We start from the raw sequence: 4821 nt of genomic DNA on the forward strand, positions 1-4821 counted from the left end.
CAAGAGCTGTGTATCGGGGACAGTCCCCTAGCACCAGCCAAAGACCAAAGGAGGGCTTCCTCCCTAGCAAGGTTCAAAGTTGTAGATAATCTAGGGGTAGCTCTGTTGAAGACACAATCGTTTCGATGTTTCCAGATGGTCCAGGCTCCTAGGATAATGAGGGAATTCAGTCCCTTTCGCGCATCTTCGCTTACTGTCAAGACCGTCTTGTCCCACCAATCATCAAAGGAGGAAACATCTAACTGCGGGGCTAGTGCTGCCAGTCCGATGCTATGTAGGATGTCATACCAGAATTGTCTTGCAAACACACACCCAATGAGAAGGTGCTGGATGTTCTCTTCTTCTTGATCACATAGCAGACAATGGTCCGGATGAGGAAGACCTCTTCGAGCCAACCTGTCAGCTGTCCAGCAGCGATTGTGAGCAACCAGCCACATGAAGAAACGACACTTAGGGGGCGCCCAAGATTTCCAGATGCGCTCAAATGGGGTGAAACTGAGGGCTCCCTCAAAAAGTGCACCATAGGCTGATTTAGCTGTATATTTACCTGAGGCGGACAGCCTCCAAATATGCCTATCAGGGATCCCCTCCTGTACACTTATATCCTCTAGCATATCCCATAGCTCAAGATATTCCACTAAAGCTTGCACAGGTATTTCCCCTTGGATATCTTCTGTCCATTTCATCTCATCAAGAGCAGTCTTCACAGTGTGTTTGCGTGCCCTTCCTTTTGGTACTAGAACATACAGATTGGGTGCAAGATCCTGAATGCTCTTACCAGCCAACCATTTATCCTTCCAAAAAAGGGTATTGGCACCATCACCAATTTCAGTAATAATGGCCAGGGAGAGGAGGCATTCAGCATCCTTGCTGACTTGCAGTGGCAAACTTGCCCAGGGTTTATTAGGTTCAGACTTTTTGAGCCATGGCCATCTGTCGATGTTTTACCACCGATAGCCTGCCACGGGAGTACCCGGGGCAGTATGTTCGGGCTTCGGCGTATGCTGAACTCGATGGTTAACGCAAGATACAGACGATTTATCCTGGTTCAGGCCCTCGATCGTAGATCGAGTAATAACCTTACGTCCAGTCGACGTTTAGCCTTTGCGTTGGATTGATCGTGATATGTTGTGTTGTACAATTGTTGTTCCCCTCTCTCAGGAGCCCTGCCCTCCTTTATATAGTCAGGAAGCCAGAGTCCTAGTCGGTTTATAATGAGATTTCCTAGTAGGATTACTTAATAGTTCTACTACTAAGATTACATGGGAAGAATCCTAGTTGGATTAGATCTTCTCTCTCCCTTGCGGGGTATCCTATGGGTCCCGCATCGATAAGCCCCTGAGCACTTCATGGTTGTGCTCTGAAAGTCTCGCTTTGCTCCTTCAAGTCTTGTTGAGTAGGAACAAAATGTCATCCGAGTGCTTTCTGGAGTGAAACCTTGTAGCGCTTCTTGGGATCTTCGAGTGGTGAGTGCTTTTTGAAGAAAAAGTACATCCATCTAGTTGTAGCCCCCGAGCCTCTTGCTATTTGGAACAAGGAGCTGGAGGATCTTGTCTTAAAGTTGCTCTTATTGTTCGTTGAAGTTTTATAAAAAAAAACTCGAATATGGCTTGTTCTGGGTTCTTTTTGTCGTAATGTCTTGAAGTAGTCTGCGTTGAGGGAGTCTTTTGGTGACGTGCGCTTTTTCGAAGAAAAAGTGCACTCACTGAGTGTAGCCCCCGAGCCTCTTGCTATTTAGAACAAAAAGTTGGAGGGTCTTGATCCTTTATGTTGTTTGAAAATTTGTGTTCTTAAGTAGTCCCCGAGACTTGGATTATGTCATCATCCGAGTAGTTTTGCGGCATCTTTCCGTAGCGGCCCTTTAGTCTTGGATTAAACTATCATTCGAGTAGTTTCGCGGCATGCAGCCTCTGAGCTTATGTCCGAGTTCTTTTTGGGTGGGTGCAATTTTTTGTAAAAATTGCACTCACTGAGTGTAGCCCCCGAGCCTCTTGCTTTTACTTGCAAAAGTTGAAGGGTCCAGGTTCTTGTCTTCAAAAAATTTTGGGGCTATGTGTCCCGCAGCCCCGTGCTTTGTCTGAGTTCTTCCCTTTAGAAAAGAAGTTGGATGAAGAGTCTTGATGTGTCGTCGTCGTTGTAGTCTTGAGTTTCTTGTATTCTTGGTCCTTTGTCTTTTGGTTCCAAGCCTTCGGGAGTAGTTGAAATGAAGGTCGAGCTCCCTAGCTTAGTGTTGATTAAGCTATGATGCTGGCCAAGCCCCCGAGCGTATATCCGTGTTGTTTCGTTCAGGAAGAACTCGGATGTGAGGTCTTGGCGTATTCTTTGATAGTCTGCTGTTGTCAGATGTAGTTGTATGGTGGTGGTTGAGTGTAAATGCCTTTTGTTCACAGGTTGTACTGTGCTGGTATATTCTTCCAAATATGCCTGTCTTCGAGTACTGCTTCCTCTCGCCTGAGTCATCCATTATTGAGTCCTGTCTTTTCACTGTGTCCTTTGTTAGGCTTATTTCGTTGGTACTCCTAGTCCATGTGCGCCGCTTGTGGGGGTATTAACCCCTATACCCTTACGGCTAAGCTTGGGCTGGCCCGGATCGATGGGTTCAGTCCACCCGAAAAACGACGTGCGGCTCGGTCCACCTGATCGGAGTCCCGCACAAGGAATCAAGACGGATTTGGCGACCAAGCAGGATCCTGGTCGGTTAGAATAGGAATCCTTGTCCGGCCACATATGGCAATTGTAATTGACTAGGATTAGTTTCCAGATCTGTAACCCTGCCCCCCGGACTATATAAGGCGGGCAGGGGACCCCTCTAAAAGACATCTCTCATTGACATATAGCAATACAAATCAGACGCAGGACGTAGGTATTACGCCTTCTTGGCGGCCGAACCTGGATAAAAACTCGTGTCTGTCTTTCGTCACCGTCTTGTTTGGGGTTTGCGCATCTGTCTGCCGATAATCTACTACCTTGGGCATACCCCTAGGTAGACTGCCGACCATATTTCGTCGACAGTGGCGCGCCAGGTAGGGGGTGTGCGTACTGCTCTCCAAGCAAACAAGATGGTCATCGTCTCCGGCTCCATGGCTACGCCCAACGGCCTCACGTTCACCGTCGGCCAGATCACCTGGACCACCGGCCCCGACGTCCCCATCGCCATGACCGCGGAGGAGGCATGGATTCAACCCGCGCCGACGACTACTTCACCTACATCGGCTGCGGCTCCGACCACGGTGAACACGACTCCGACCACGGTGAACATGGCTCCGACCACGACGAACGTGGCTCCGACCACGATGGATCTGGCTCCGACCACGGTACATCTGGCTCCGACCACGCTTACAGCCACGCCGACAACCCGTCGTCCGCTTCCCCGCTACAGAGGAAAGCAGATCGACGACACCGACTTGCTCGACTCCATCGATCGGGTCGGCATCAAACTCGCTGAAACCCTAGCTCTGGTAAGTACGATTCAAAGCCAACCTAATGAGCAGGTAACATCTCCCCACAACAGATCTATCCGACCAGCTCGGACCAGTCGTCCTGCACGACTTGGAACAGATCTTGTGGTCGTATCTACTCCTGAGGGGCGCTCCGCTCGTCGCCAGCCAGCCTTCGCGACGGGTCTCCGACTCTACGAGTACGAAGTCCTGAAGGAGAACCACCAGGTCTAGCCCTACGGCCTGCGAAACGCTGCCTCCAGCTACGCGTACAACCTACGACGCCGCTCGGATCTGTGTCCTATACACCGATCTCGGCCGAAGCCATGCAACATCGTTAACATGGTCCGGGTTGAAGATTATCAAGAAGGATCCGTCCACACAGTCCGAGAGGGTGACTCCAGCTCCTCGTCCGGCATTGCATCCGACGCATCGGTCCACACCGAGCTTTAGCGTCACGAAGATGAAGGCGTCAAATACGATCTGGATCTACCAGACCACGCCCTGGGTTTCCCCCAATTTCCGTCCTTCCCGCCAAGACGAGGGGATCTGATCCATGTTGTCAGCAACGACGAGCCACCAGCAGTTGGCGAAACAGAACAAGAAAAAACTGCACGCGAAGCACGCAATATTGACCGGTTTAATCGCCGGCAAATTGAAGCTGAAGCAGACCAGGAGGCACGACGCATAAGGCTCCGACCACGTGACCTCAACAACGCTTTCGACAGGGTGGGGGACAAACAAGTCTTCAAGACCCCAAGTGCCAACGTAGCCGTTGCCATGGCGACAATGCAGCGGTTGCCTAACACTCCCGAGACCCAAGCAGTCCGTGATGACATACAAGCTTATCTGACAGCTGCTATGGCTCAGACTGTAGAGATGAATCAAGCCCGGGCTCCGTCCGTTTCTATCGAATCAAGCCACAGCCGCCAATACTCGAGTCGCTCACAGCCACTCAACCAACGTGGCTCGCGCAATAACGACCCATCAGACAACCGTCAAGGCGGAAACGGTGGTCATGATGGTGGTCGGGACGACAACCGCCGTCGGGAGGATAACCGCCACGACGTTCGAGGCGACAACCGCCGAGATAACCGCGATAATCGCCGTGATAACCACGGTCGCAGGGCTAATCCAGATGGCAATCGAGATCGCCGCGATGGCAATAACGATCTCCGCCATTACCTCGGCGGACGTGATCTGCGTGCTCGCATCAACCAGAGAGCCGACGATCGTGCATCCCATGAAAGCTATCACCGTATGGAGTATGACACCGCCCACGGTCCGCCGGGTCTGAAGCAGTTCACTCCACACCTGCGCCAAGTCATATGGCCCAAGAATTTTAAGCTCGAGAAACTTCAGAAGTACAACGGCAAGGAAAACC

Source organism: Miscanthus floridulus, chromosome 12 (assembly GCF_019320115.1).
Source record: "Miscanthus floridulus cultivar M001 chromosome 12, ASM1932011v1, whole genome shotgun sequence".
In the NCBI taxonomy this organism is placed as follows: Eukaryota; Viridiplantae; Streptophyta; class Magnoliopsida; order Poales; family Poaceae; genus Miscanthus; species Miscanthus floridulus.